Genomic DNA, 15,998 nt, shown 5'->3' with positions numbered 1-15,998 from the left:
TGAACGTAGTATGCTTTTGACATCGCGTGACTCCATAATGTTTATAATATTTTGTTGTACTAATCAAATTTGGTTAAAATTAAATACATTTCAAACAAACTTACTTTTTTCTTAATACGTATTAAAGGCCGTGACTATTCAAAATAAAATTAAAAACATGGCCTCAGTTGTGACACAGTTATATTTTTATAAAATATATTTTTTTTATAAATTGGTCTTTATATCGTAATTGTATTTTACAGGTTTTGGAATTACAGTGAGATTGTAGAACAGTATTATTTAGGTAACAGGATAACTTAATTAAGGTTCGAAGGTTTAAGCTATATTTATCTATTTATTTATCATGAATTAAACGAGTGAGTCCAATTCAAATGGTAAATATAGAACATAAACATATATTACATAAAAATTACCATTGCAATCGTATCATTCTCATCTTACTGATGAAATTATATTAAAAATATTATTATAATTTAAAATTTCACTACACATTTAAGCTCAAAATAATAAATTAAAAGTTGTTGGATGTCACGCCGTTTCTTCATTTAAAAAAAGTGTATTATTGATTTTAAATAATATATTTACATCTAATTGAGGTGTGTTATATTATTATCAAGTGTTATTGTATCATCTATATCTATGTCTAATTTAATACGAATAACAATTTTTAAACTAAACTAAAATTAAAAGTCTTACGAAAAACGAACGATGTGCGACGCCTATATCTATTTACTGTTTTATTTGTGAAGTTAATATATAAGATAATAGGACAAACTTTAGTAGAGGCATGGTTGTAATCTTGTCGAAATTACGGTTTGAGACGTAGTGCACTTTAATAGAATTGAATCAACTCTGTGTCTGTTAAAGATATAGAGAGAATGCACTTGAGTAGTCTACTCAAAAGATAAACATATTCATTTAAAATAACGTCGTCAAAATTTCTCAAAGGTCGAGAACTTATTGCGTTTCGTTAAAAGCATTGGTTACAATATTCCCTGTCAATGTCATCATAATTATTCGTTATATCATATTTAATCTTTTAGAAGTGTTGATGTGCGCTAACATTTTTATTTATTTTAGAGTTTGTAAAATCTGGAGCACGTCAACATTAAAAATGGCACGGTTCGTTTGTTTTTTTAGTTATATAATTCGATAGTCACTCATGTCAGGATTTAAATATCCTGTTATGTTTTTTTTTTTTTTTTGTTAAACATTTTATTTCTATATTTGAGCATCTAGTTACCAGTATAAATTAATGCATAAGTTACATAAGACAATACATACTAAACAATCAAAGTATTCAGTCAAATATATTCATTATAATTTAATTGAAGCTCAAACAGTATTGAATGGCGTATCATCGTCTACTATTATGTGATATAGAAAGTTTATTAGAATATATATTCTTGATAAAAGTGTTCATCCGTAAAATTGAAACTTAATAATTGCGGGTCTGGTAATTAATTTTAATTGGCGATACATATTAAAATAAAAGTTTACGTTTTACAATATGTTTAATGAATAGTTGATACTTACAATAATAAAGCGAACTATGATCGTAAAGTTGTGATGATATAGGTAAGACTAAGAACCAGATATAAATATGTACTCGTATTACGTCTAATGTCAGTATACTTTTTGAAATGTTGATTCTGTTAGTATCATTTATTATTTGATTTATTCAATTTTGATGATAAAATAAATTTATTTTTATTATTAAGAGTTATGGGCCCATAAATCTATCAATAATATAAATATCTTTAAGTAGGTATTTAAATAAATTATTGATTAATATACTAATAATAAATAATAATATATACTTAATTTTAGTTTAACCAAATACAACAAAAGTTTTAAGACAAATGCAATTTTATTATAGTGTATAGTTAATATTAATAAAGAGCCAATTTAATATATACATATATACGAGTATGTAGCTGAATGCGGTAGGTACTTAATAAAAAAAAAATAATAAATCCATAAAATGGTTAAAGAAGTAATATAAACATTCATCCGACACATTTTATGTCAACATTTTATATCAGTAAGAAAGTTTTAGACTTAAAAATACAATAAAGAAATATTATTGTAACTACATTGTTATTCAAGGTTATCACAGAAGTTTATATACGTTAAAATAAAAAAGAAATTACCTATAAGTTTAAAAAGATACGTTTTTTTTTTTTTTTTATTGATTTTTAAGAATTAAATTAAAAAAAAATAAATATCTTATACTTTTATTAAAAGTTAAAAGTCGACTTTTCCAGATAAAAACAGAATAAAAAAATAATCTGAAATAATATTTTTAAATCTAAAAAGTAATGTATGACAATACTCTTCCCTCTGGGATACATATTACAGATATATGTGTTGTAAATCTTATTGATGAGATGTCGCTCAATGATAACTTTCTACTTTTTATTTTTTAGTAATTTTTAATGCCTATATATAAATATATATAAATTATGAAATGTTTAATGTTTTTATATATATTTAAATACTCAATTAAGTTACACGTTAACCAGAAAAATAAATTTACTGGTTAAAATATGAATTTTAATATAAAGCTGTACCTGTTGTTATTTATTAAACGATTAACTTTTGCGACGATCACTAAAAATAAAACAGTAATTATAAATTCTTCTCGTTTGAATATTAAATTTTATACCAAATAAAGTGGAATTATTTTTATTTAAATAATTAATTCAAGAGGTTAAATTATTTCTAGTATTTTTTTTATGATAAAATGTTTAAATTAATGTTTTTTTTTTTTAATTTTCAACAGTATAGTTAAGTACAATATTCATATTCATATTGATTCTGCATCATATTATATTTTAAAATTTGATACAACCAGGTGGAATATACTGATAATGTTTTATCAAGTTAATATTTGGTTTCTAATTATTGGTTATGTTTTATTATACCCATTTGATAATTTACGTTTAGATAGTATTTAAAATTAAAATGCATTACTATGGTTTTATTGTAAAAATAGTTTTAGAACAGTAAGGATGTAACAAAGTGTTTTTAAATATCAATATTTTATACAAACCTTATATTTACATTTATTAGCATGCTTAAAAAATATGTTAAATTAAAAAAAAAAAAAAACGTATGATTTTTTTTTTATTTTGTCATTAACTCGATTGGAACCGAAATTGTTATAAGTACTGTTTGACCGTTACGACGGTAACCGTCATTAATTTATCATAATAAGAAAATGTGCACACAACACTCGTACTATTATCGAACAAATCCAAAAAATATGACTACCTACGTAATTTATAATGATAACTTTCTGTTTGAATTAAAATAAAATGTGTTATAGTTAGTTGACATTTCGATGTTGTTTGTGGGCTTGTAGCGTCCATAATGTTTGCATGTCATGTATAATAATATCTGACCACTGACCATTACAATTATAATTTATAAGCATCAATGTATTAGACCAACATGTATATAACATTTACTTATTCCATATCAATTATACAATTTACATATCAGTTAATTATTTTTTTATTCTGATATACTTCTCTTGGTATTTATCTTCACCTCAACTTTCATTCTACCGCAGTTATCACCTTTGCAAATATAATTTTATATGATATAATATTACTTATTGTCTTATAAAACTGTGCAATTATGTAACAAATGTACTCAGCAATTAAATCTTTTAATTTTTTTGATATAGTATAAATAAAAAAAAAAATGAAGGCAATGTAATATATAGTAATAAAAAATATTATCGGTTGTAGTTAATATATTATAATAAGTATCATAATATAATATCATTCGTTATATTCAAACTTAAAAATTAAAAATGAACACAAGTTGTTTCTATTTCATAATAATGCCATTTGTGACATTATTTTATTGTTATAGAAAAAACAATTTCAAATTTATGTTTCAAAATAATCCTATTGGTTTTATATTAGTTGTCTATTTATAATAATTTATACCAATATTCGAAAAAGGAAAACTAGAAAATGGTTTTGTTCTCAGTATAAAATATTCATATAGATAACGCGTTGAAAGAAGTGATAAACCATGATCAATTTAGTATCTGTCAAAAAGTAAGTATAGAATCGTGTTTATTTGTATTTATTAAGGTACAATTATTTTTAAGCTAAATATTACTTAGAAATAAAATTATAAACTATCGTGAGTCGGTAAGCATTAGATTTCAAAATAAAAGCTTATACATTTTATAAGTTTATAAATATTTCACAAAAAAAGGCATTTTTTTTTTTCAAAAAAAAACTATTTAATGTCAGCGGGTAGACCGTAATCGTGAAATTAGTTTCAAATTATATATTTTTAATAACGAGTACTTTGAATGGTATCATTTTAATTTATTATACTTCAACGTGGGCACAATGATATCGGCTGATAATGTATATTTTGTCTATTATTAATACACGAATATCAAATATAAAGTTAATAAACGGCGACATTTGTAAAATGTGATTAAATTACAGGCATAAACTAATAAAGTACAAAGTTAAGTGTAGAAATACGAAAACACTTAAAATATTTAGCTGCGAACAAGGTGTTTCAAACGAACAGATAGAGTCACTGAACTTCTTCGTACACTATAAAAATACTTTAACTAGGTTGTAAAACGGTTCAATGGTCAGACGTAATATTTGGTTAAATTACGGAGAATAAACATTACGTTGGTCAAAATATTGTCGACTGGTCAATCGCAATGTTTTTGGTAACGGGCCAATTAATAATATTATTAATACAACGCGTGAATGTTGAATACATGCGTATGCAAAAATACTATATCGAAAACTGGAGACTTTTTCTTTATGTCTATTGTATAATAACGATCTAACCGTATTTTTTGCACCAACATTACCTATAATAATAATCATTTTTTCGAAATAGGTCGGTACATCTAATAAAATAGATGTTTGGTATATTTTGAGTATTTTGATAACTGAATATCGGATAATTATTATGCACATAAACAATTTTAAATCATCAATAAACTAAAATTAACAAAATAAAAACTTATCATATCGCTCACATTTACTATAGGTCTCTTGGCTGTTTTAGCGACTACATTTGAATAATTAGGTATGCAAAATTCAGTATCGTACATGTCATAATATTCTATTCAGATATGTGTGTATAATATTAATTGTATTATCTTCAAATAATGTATTATGCATACAACATTTGTATGGTATGATTTGTGGGAGGGGAAGGGAGAGGAAGTGAAAGAGTCACGTAAAAACGGTTATTATTCCTCTCTACCGATATTTTTTGGGGTTTAAAACCTTTTGTTTTATATTTCAAAAGTATATACAATGATTAAACGTTATATTCTATATATATTGGTTACTCAAAATACATAAACATTTAAACATTTTAAACTGAAAAAAAAACACACAATACATATTATTCAAGACGGTTTGTTATTTAATAACGGCTACATAAAATAAAAAAATAAAAATAAAATAAAACTATGTAACTATGTAAATTCCGAACGATCGTATTCGTTTACTTACTTTTTCTTCGTCATCCGTCGTATTATACCATAGGTATTTCAACAGTATGTAAAATTGTGCAAAGGAATGCCAATTATAAATGTTATATTGCCCTGCACCCTTTTACTTGTTCAAAATTCTTTTGAAAGGTATTCGAAATTTGCGTTTGAACTCGCGTGTGAGAGTGTATATATTTTGTAAGTATTTAGGTAAATGAGAATAGAATTTCTTTGAGTAAATGCTTAATAACGTTTCTATTTTTCGGGATAACGAGTTTACTGTTAAAAGAATCGGTCGGTGTTAATATTTTTGTTGGACGATTAAATGTATTTGAAATGTAAACAAATTATTTATAAATACCTAGCAAGTAAGTTCAGTGTTGAATCCGTTTTAGTGAAGCAAATAGTATGTCCGTTGCACTTTTATGGTATGTTTAGGTGCGCGTTGTCGTCGTAATTGTGTTATTACATTATATTATTCTCCGTGCCATCGGAGTTGCGTATGTACTATGTATAATATAATATATATAGTGTAAACAACTATATGCCACCGTTCAATAAATTATGAATTGAAAACGCACATACAAGTAAGGATAATCATGACCGTCTTTAAGTACGCGTGCGTCCGAAAACGTCTGTGGAATTAAAGTTCGATACGTTGTTTGTAATTTTTTTACCAAAACATTATTTTACATAATCAATATAGAGATATTGTTTATGATGAAGATTTATATTGGTCGTGTCGTTGTGTTTTGAAAATGTCCTTTTTTTCTCGTTCTGAACAAACGATTTACAACGGTGATGCTAATATTTTCAAGCGATTTTACACGTTTATCGTTTATATATATATTGGAACTATGATATAATAGTATGCGCAAACACATAGTATAGTATATAATATGGTAATTGCGTGTATAGAAGATCATTGGAAATTTTCATACCCAAAAAATCCATAATTTTTCATATATATTGCATTCATAAAGTCAAAAAGGGTGTTAGTGTAGATATTGGATTTTTGAGTGTCTTTAAATTTTCACACTACCATAATAATTTATATATAATATACATATAAATGTATATAGACGAGTTCGCTTTAGGTCAATTTAATGTTATTATACCGGTGATAACCAAATAGCATTTTCGAATAACTTGAAAGTCTTATCGACAATTGGATATTATAATATTTAAATCAAAACTGTCAATATAAGGTTGATTGAGTATTTCAATATAAGTTAGTTTTACTAAAAATCATGATAAATAATGGTAGCTTAATAAATATGGCTATAATATTGTGGTAAAATGAGTGTAAAAAAAATATTTAATTGCATGTTAAAAAATCAAATACTTACGTAATTATTGTACCTATATAATATAATATATTAAAAAATATGTAATGTATCGAAAAGTGTAATAATATAGTAAATAATTTCGTTGTTCGCGCCTATTGAATATTTAACTTCCTGTTTCGTGAAAATTCCGGTCAAACTGGCTTTAATGTTCCGGAATTAAAATAATTGAATTTTTTAACATCGAACGCATTAGTGTAACTGTACACAACATTCTAGTAGACGATGTAGATTTACTTAATAGTAGCGGTTATTTACCGACCGCGTTCTAAAATTGTAAAATCCTCCACGTTCAGTCGTTCAGATCCTTAATTTTGTTCAGAATATTCGTGTTGCGTTTTCTCCGTAAGCTTGGTGCTGAACGTGTTTCATAACCACGTTTCAGCCTTTGCGAAATCCGATTGAAGATTTTGTGGTTATACCTTTCTCCCTACATAAGGCTCCTTAACTACAATAATGGTCACCATTGATATCATCCAGGTGTGTTTATTATTGGATTTGTGTCATGGTCAGCCACCACTTCCGTGTCCGGTTACGCTATATATATATAATATACATTATAGAATACACCAACAAACTACGTCTCGAACACATCATACACGCGTCATGCATATAACGACGACAGTATGACATTTTCCTATTGTGTGTTGCTTATACGCCGACAGGGTTTATAGTTCACCGCTTAAACGCGATATATTATATTGTGTACGACCTTGTGGCTTCCGAAATAATGAAAATTTGATGTACGGAATCTATATAATAACACCGTCAATGCAGTGAAAATAGCGTCTAATCTTTATTCGCCAAATTGCGATGAACATATTTTTACCGCTACCTACCGATCTGCTATTTTTTGATATATATGATAGCTGCTGGTGTTATATTGTATATAAATGTCTTGCGTGTTGTACGATTGATCATTGTGAGTGTGGAATCGCGAAGAAATACTTTTGCAACCCCATTGGTAATGCTTATTATATATTAATCGACCGACAACGTAAATGCATTAAAATAATAGTTGGTGTTCGGCCGTATATGTGTGTACTTTAACGATGCATCGCGTGTGCGTATATCGACTAACGAGTAACGACATGCTGAATTCGAACACATATATTATGACTATTATTTTAGTATTATAGTACTTGATGGAGTCATACAACAAACTCCAGTATAGTTAGCGTTTCACGACTGTTGTTTTTGTTCTGTAAACGTTTCAAAGATTATATCATAGGTCAATTTCTAGGCATTTCCGACTCGGAGACTTAAAGCTATAAATATATTTATGTAGCCTTTGAGTTTTTACGCAATCTGTATAGTTTTTTAGCCAACCCAAACTCATTCAAAGTCTTGTTCGAATACAAAAATAAAAACATTCATTTCAATCGAATTTGGTTTTTTCTTCTATTAAATTTAAACATGCTTATTTACATAATACTTTAAAGGAAAAAAAAACTGTACTAAAGGGAAACAAAATGTTCATAACATTTGATATGGGGTGTGGTTATTATAATACTAGTTTTATTAAAAAAAAAAACTCCTTTTTGAAAGTTCGACTAATTCTTTATTTATTATCTGCTTATTGAATTATGTATTTACATTAATATTATCTATATTAAATTTAAACGTTTATATAAGAATAAATGTTCAATGGAAAAAAGCGGGTTTAGAAATTGCCAAGACCGCGATAAAATGACTATAGGTACTGGGAATAAAAAAATAAGTTTCCAATTCATGAAAACATTATTTTTATACTTTAGACGTTGATAATTGTTTCTGGTATCTTACCAGCCAATTAATGATGCTTAAACATCAGAGCTAGTGTTTTGTATATATTTTATTTTTTTCTGGCGATTCCCCGAACCGTTCATTTCGGCAGCGGTGCACGTGAATGATCATATCGAGCCGCGAACGAGCTTCAAAGACTAATTTTACGACTGACACGCAATTATACTGCGCGCGCCACCGCCGTCAGACGACACTTATGCACGATTGTATAAAAATAAAACGGTATTGAAAAATATAGCCACGTCGTATTTTTAAATTTTGTTATTTATTTTATTTTATATTTTTTGTTTTTGTTATATCGCGATGTCTGTGTTGTGGATGACATCGCAAGACCAGATGACGGTGTATATTATAATGCGACCTTAAACTCAAGACCTATACGCCTTGTCTTACATTCTATGCGTAGAATGACAACGACTGGGCGAGGGTGATAGAGCTGTAAAGTATCGTGTTTATTGTTCCGTTGGTACATGATAGTCTCCACCAAAGTGTATTATAATTTATAATAATATTGCAGGGAACATGACACACGCAATATGACATTTGTAGAGAATGTATATAATACTGTTTACATCGTGTGTTTCGCATGTCCCGTGCTTAAATTTGCAAGCCACGTGTTAACTGTTGTAATTTTGTCTCCACGTGCATTGACTGACGTTTCGAATAAATTTAAAAATAATGATCTATAATTACGAGTCGCAGTAATCATATTTGCGGGCATGATGACAAAAAAAAATGTGAGTGCACGAAAAAAATATAAAATAATTATTAACATTAACACACCAAAATTATGACAGTAATAATAATAATGGCTGATACCAATATTGATTTAAAACGAACGGTAAGAAAAAATAGACAAACAATGATGGGAAAACAGTTAGATTTGAGACTTTATAGAAAATTATAACATAGTTATGGTACTCGACAAATATGACGTACATTTAACGGAAAAGAAAATCTTATGAGTGAATTAAAGAAAGACGAATTAGGCTTGCATAGAGTACATTAAGAATTTTGTTTTGTACATATAACATACTTAATTAAAAATACTTATGTATTATTTCATGATATATTGAATCTCAATGTAATTTATATCGACAGAGTGCAGTGGTACATATTTTATTGTTGAGCGAAATTTTTAATTTTTAATATTAGATGTAGTACGGATTTATAAAAAAATATTCGATTGAAATGAGTAAATATAATATATTATAATTATTTTAGTTTATAAAAAAAAAATTGATTTTAAAGAAGTTTTTCTTGTCTTTGTAAATTTAAAATTTTCAATACTAAAGCGTATCTTTTTACTCGATTTGACAAGACGTGTCATTCACAGGGTTGGAAAAATATGCGTATCGGGGATTTTATGGGGTATTATTAATATTATTTTTAATATTAAATTTTATATTTTATTATTTGATCGATATATTTGCATAATACTTTTTAAATTATAAAAGCACAATTTTTAATCATTTTAACTATATTCAACGCTCATCTTTGTAATTAAAATTAACGATAAATTGAAAAGAGAATATTAAATACAAATAGGTCAAGTTTTAAAAATTTAACGTTACTCAAACTGAAAATATAAGTAACCACAATTTCACACTACATTTATTAGAATTTTGTCACATTTATGTTTTGAATAATATAAATAAACATTTAAAACATTATAATACTATACTAATTTATGAATTACTTAAATTAAATTTTAATATATTATACTGTAACAACCATGTCGATTTTTTACTTTAGTTAATTATGCGTTAGTATATGCACCGGCTATTATTGGTGATACACAAAAATGTCACAGCGTAAAACACAATTTATTTGAAATGTCAAAAAGAGCGATTACAATGGTGTGTAGATAATTTTTTTTTTTTTTAGAAAGTGAACAAACTAATAAAATGGATTTTATATTGAACACAGATAGTACTTTAAAAAATTGATTCCGTACTTCCCAGTAGTATTCGGTTAACAAGTTAGGATGACAGCAAAATAAAAAAATCCGAAGAAATAGAGATACTTTTAGTAACAAAATTCTGATAAGTTATTTGTTAAATTATTTTTTAATGTGATAGTGTATTAAGTTTAAAGTTGATATTTACTATTATTCTTGGCCGGTATGAGTGATTAAGCTAATAATTACGTATTATAATATAAGCATATAACATAAGTGTCATAACCAATTTTTTTATATTCTAAATATATTATTTTTTTTATTTAATACTTATATTTTTTTATCTTTCGTATGATTTGTTAAAAAAGTACTGGTTTTCCTTCATTTTCTTTGAAAGATGGAATTTAGATTAGTTATTTACAACGTAAATAACATATGTTTGCACTTAATACAACTAGCCATACGGTAAATAAAAATTAGTAGAATTGACTTTTCAATGCAGAAAAAATACTTATTATTATTTCCTTTAGTGTTTCACTAGATTATGGTTTTTCCGGAAATTGAACACTAGATTTTTATCAAGTTTATGCAAGAAGAAATAATTATTTGAATTCACAATAATTATTTTTGTAGTATACTGCTATAGTTAAATTTTCAGATAATGGATAGGTACTATCTGGTTAGAGGTCGGTTAAAGTGTTAACATTTGTGACTCCTCCTGCTTGGCACAGAACATTCATGAGCCATCTGTTGATGACTTTTAGTTCTTATTGTATCTGCTTATTGCAAGCTATTTGTGCTTAATAATATAATTATGCGATTTTGTTGCTATTTCATAGTTTCGTATACAGAATGGTTAAATAAAATAATATATTTAAGTGAATTTAAATTTATATTAAAATCAAACTATTATTTTAAGTAGCCAAGGTGATAATCTTGTAGTTTATCACTTCAGTTTTCATCGTATTATTATTATCATGATTCAAGTTAGGATTGTGATTATTTTTTTTTTTAATAAATATATTAAGGCGGTTTACAAATTTATATAATATCTTTAATAGCTAACTACATTTTGTATTATGTTTTTAAGGATTTAATTACAAACGAACGTTTTCATAGAAATGCATTTCATCCAAAGTGTATTGATTTAATGCAAAACTATGGTAAATAAAAACGACAAAAGATTTAAGTTCAATAATTAAAACAGTTTGGTCGTAAGATTTATTGTGTTTGTTATAAATTAAAGTAAAGATTAAATCGGGAATAATTTTATTTTTGATAAAAAAACGTCTTTCTTAGTTTTTGTATTAGTTTTAATTTTAAATAATATAGTATATTATTTTAAGAATATGTGTAATTTTAGCCACAGTTTATTGAGAAAAAAGCTTATAATAGATTTTTATTTTCTAAAATGACTTAAAACGTGTTTGAAACCATGGCATTATGAATTTGTCGTTTAATTTATACTATATTACTGTGATTGTAATAATAAAGAAAACAACCTATGGAAATAATGCATCTGCGAACTTCAATATTATTCAGAATAAAATATGTTTATCATAACCAACTAGATCTTGTAAACTTTTAATTTTTTAATTTATACAATTACTTGTATATTTATTTTTATTTGGTATCTCAAATCGAGTATATGTCAAATAATTTTAAAAAATAAACCCACGTTACGTTTTATCTACATCATCGATTCGAATTCATATGTTAATTACAGTTCTACGAGTTTGTTAGATCATTTTTATCGCAATAAAAATTTTTCCATTATGGTTAAAAATTATAACACTATATTAGAACGTTAAACCGATTTGTTCTTCGATTGTAAGTTGTTATGTAGGTTCATTTTATTATGCACTTGTGTGTGCACTATGCAACAATAATTGACAAACCACGGTCTTATAATATTATGTGATACCGCCCCGATAATGACGATACCACGAGATTGCATAGAATCATATTTGGTGAGTATTTTAGGTCAAAGATAAATAAAAACCTTAGGGAAACTTTTGTATTTTGATCGTTTGTAATGGACCTTCAGATCGGGGAAGGGGGTTTATTATGGTCCGGTATATTATATGTTGTATTTATCGACAAATTTAATAGACGTAGTGTAAAATGTGATTTTCTAACTTATTGTACATCATTATGAGATGGAGACCCTGTAAATTTTGTTCTTTGATCGTTTAAAAGTTCTGGACGCTTAAATACACTATTATAAAACGACAATGTTATTATAACATCATGTAGACCCATCAATGTTGCTATATTATGTCTACCGTCAGCGGTCACCACATAATGAAAGCATTAAGACATTTATTAGTACAACTCATAGATCTTTATAAATTATTTTGTTCATCTAACAATACTGATCGATAAAATAAAATATATCGTTATAGTTTGCATATGACAACTGTTTCTTCTCCGAAGTAAATGAAAATCACTTGTTTCATATGCATAATAAAAAATAACGCGTATACCCGAATTCATCAATATAACCAACATTTTCGAGTAAACAAAAGCATTTAATTTGAGTTGTCAACTACAGACAAATATTTATAAAATAAAACCGGAATAGTATTATGTGCTCTGCTATTTGTTATATTATACTGTCACAGGAAAACCATTTCCTGGTTATTTTTGAAAAATAAAATATGCATTTGATACAACGTATTTTATATAAAACATTTATTTTAGATAATATTAAAGATCAGTGTATTTGTACAGTCAAATTATGCTAAATTTAAATGGAAAGGTGATTCGAACTATTCGAAGTAGTTTTACGTATCTATAATGTTATGGACTTCGTGTATAGAGAAAAAGGTCTGAAGTTTGGAGTAGTTAGAATGAAATCATTGCTATTTCCGTGGAAGAAACATATTTTGTATAATTGAAAAATTTATCTGATAGCTGGTATATTATGTCAGCACGCAGTCGTGTATTTTGTATGTACGTTGTTACGCAGAATAAAATATTGCATGTACCTTAATTATAATATTAACAGTTACACATATTTTGGACAATGTAACCAGATAACCATGAACAGAATTTATATTCAAAAGAAATATTTAGAATCTGTGAATTAATTTTTTTAAAGATCGTTGATAATTTGTTTATTTAATCAAACGATTATCTCTAGCTATCCTTTTAATACTAAAGGAAGCTAAGATTTTTAAACATTTTATCATGTTTAATTAATCAAAATTATAAGAATTATGCGAATAACTAACAGTAAAAAAATTGAATCAACAGTTTAGAATGTTTAAGAATTTTAATTTAACATTTTCAAGAAATCTTCTTTAACCTTGCAACTCGAAGAAGGCATTTTGGCATGGTACCCAGCTTTACTTGACTTTACAAATTATAGTAGATGCATATAATATGACTATATGAGTTTAGAATGTCAAATAAAAGTAAACATTAACTTGGCTTTAAAATATATGTATGTGTGTGTTTTGAAATGATAATTATGATTAAGGTTATATCTAGACAATTAGCATTATATAAGTATGTTATAGAAAATAATATTTTTTTTTTTTTGATACATTTTTTTAAAATTTTTTTGTTTACTCATAATTAATGTTAATCATATACGGTATTTAAAACGTTGAAACTTTTTTATCTAACTCATACATCTATTGGAATATATTAAATTTAAATTTAAACATCATAAACATTGTTCAATAAAAAATAATTTTATTACATTTATTGAAACTGCATATTGCTTAACTATTTAAATTATAAATTTAAACAACTTTATTGATTCTTTATGTATAAAAAAGGTTATTTTTTTATAAAATGTTTAGTGAGAATAAAAGAATCAAAGTTATGTATGCGTAAAAATAAAAAAATTGCATTTTACTTTCATCATATATAGCTGCATACCATGTTAAAATTAAGTTGACTTCATAAACAAATAGTTTTTAACTAAAACTATGCTAGAAGTATTTGATATTATTTTATATGTTATGTTTTATTTTTTATTTACTTGATATTAAATTGTTGCATATTATGTATGATATGTATGAGTATAATATTAATTAAATTCTATACTTATTTCATATAAATTATAATATATTCATAGTTTCCTTCTATAATTTTATTGTCGCAATTTATTATACTTTATTGAAATGCATTTATTTTTCACGAACATTTTACAACTTTATAGTATTTAAAATTGTTTAAATTATTTTAAAATAATATTTTGTCTCTTTTGAATGTATAAACCTATCTACTATATGTATATTTTGACTTAACACTATAATTAGGTGACTGTAGTAAATTGGGTTTATTCATTGCAGAAGAATTCGTACTTTTAAAAGATATTTTATTTAAAATTTGGAATCGATCATTTTTTTCATTATTATTATTAATTTTAATTGAGAATATGTATGATATTATATTTAGTGTATTTATTTATGTTTAAAATCTCAAAGATTATTTTATCATTTAAAATTTTAAGATTCTAACTATTGAAACACAAATCTTTGATATTTCAACAATTTTAAAAGATTCAATCAATATAACGAGTAAAAAATGTTTTCATGCTTATAAGAGTTATATATATATATATATATATATATATATATTCCACGGACGAATCAACACGTTCGATGTATTAAAAAATATTAAAACCGTATCTTCTCTTAATTAGGTATTTTAAATTTTAACGTATCACGACAACCCGAAGATTCATGGTTATAATATTATAATACTCTATAGTCTATCATGCAGATAGTACGCGAGGCAAATATAGATATATAAAAGTGTTACTACTCACTCGGTATCGACGAGGTCGTAATTTATTGCTGTTTCAAAATGTCACAATGCAATAATCACGATAGTAAGAGATCAGGGGAAAAAGTTAGGTACTATGAAAAAAAAACGATTTAAAATTACGATAATGATATTTTGAAAAGCTCACGGGTATGGTGCGTGCGCAAATATAAACACGAAACACGACTGCCGACACTCGGGATGAAATACGAAAACGAATCGTCAAAAACACGAAAAACAATTGAATTGAATCGATGTATGGGCAAGGCGGAAGGATCAGTATTAAATTATATTACAATATTATACGTCTATGACAACAATAATCCTCGAAACGTCAACGCGCTGTACGGCAGTCGCGGGGCACTATTCGCGTATGCTTGCGTATGTATCTTTTACCGAAACGCGAAAAAGCGACTCGCACACAGACGGTGAACGCGCGACTGACATGCGTGGGGTGTTCCGGATTCGTTGCTGGCGAAACCCGTGGAGGTGGTCCGTCGTTGTACTATCGTACACACACGTACGCAATATGTTTAGCTCCGTATATTGCGATTATCAAGCCTCCCCCTCTAAGAAATTAAAAGATCCCGCTGTTAATGAGTTTTATAATTTTCTGTTAAAGAATTTATTTATTTTTCTAATTTTAGAAACATTTATGAATTGGATTCGGTTTTGTTCTAATTTT

General features: G+C 26.4%; 1 protein-coding gene across 1 annotated transcript in view; it reads right to left on the bottom strand.

The window, feature by feature from the left end:
* The window catches only part of LOC112602921 (pyrokinin-1 receptor-like), a 46,196-nt gene extending 30,459 nt beyond the window's left edge, over positions 1 to 15,737 (bottom strand). The window contains exon 1 of the mRNA XM_025351290.1: positions 15,318 to 15,737. The gene's annotated coding sequence lies outside the window, so the exon portion shown is untranslated. The remainder of the gene's footprint in view (positions 1 to 15,317) is intronic.
* Between the last annotated feature and the right edge of the window lie 261 nt (positions 15,738 to 15,998).

The sequence above is a fragment of the Melanaphis sacchari genome, unplaced genomic scaffold, assembly GCF_002803265.2.
Source record: "Melanaphis sacchari strain LSU unplaced genomic scaffold, SCAv2.0 Contig91_pilon_pilon, whole genome shotgun sequence".
Lineage (NCBI taxonomy): Eukaryota > Metazoa > Arthropoda > Insecta > Hemiptera > Aphididae > Melanaphis > Melanaphis sacchari.
This window is presented reverse-complemented; position numbering and strand designations above follow the sequence as displayed.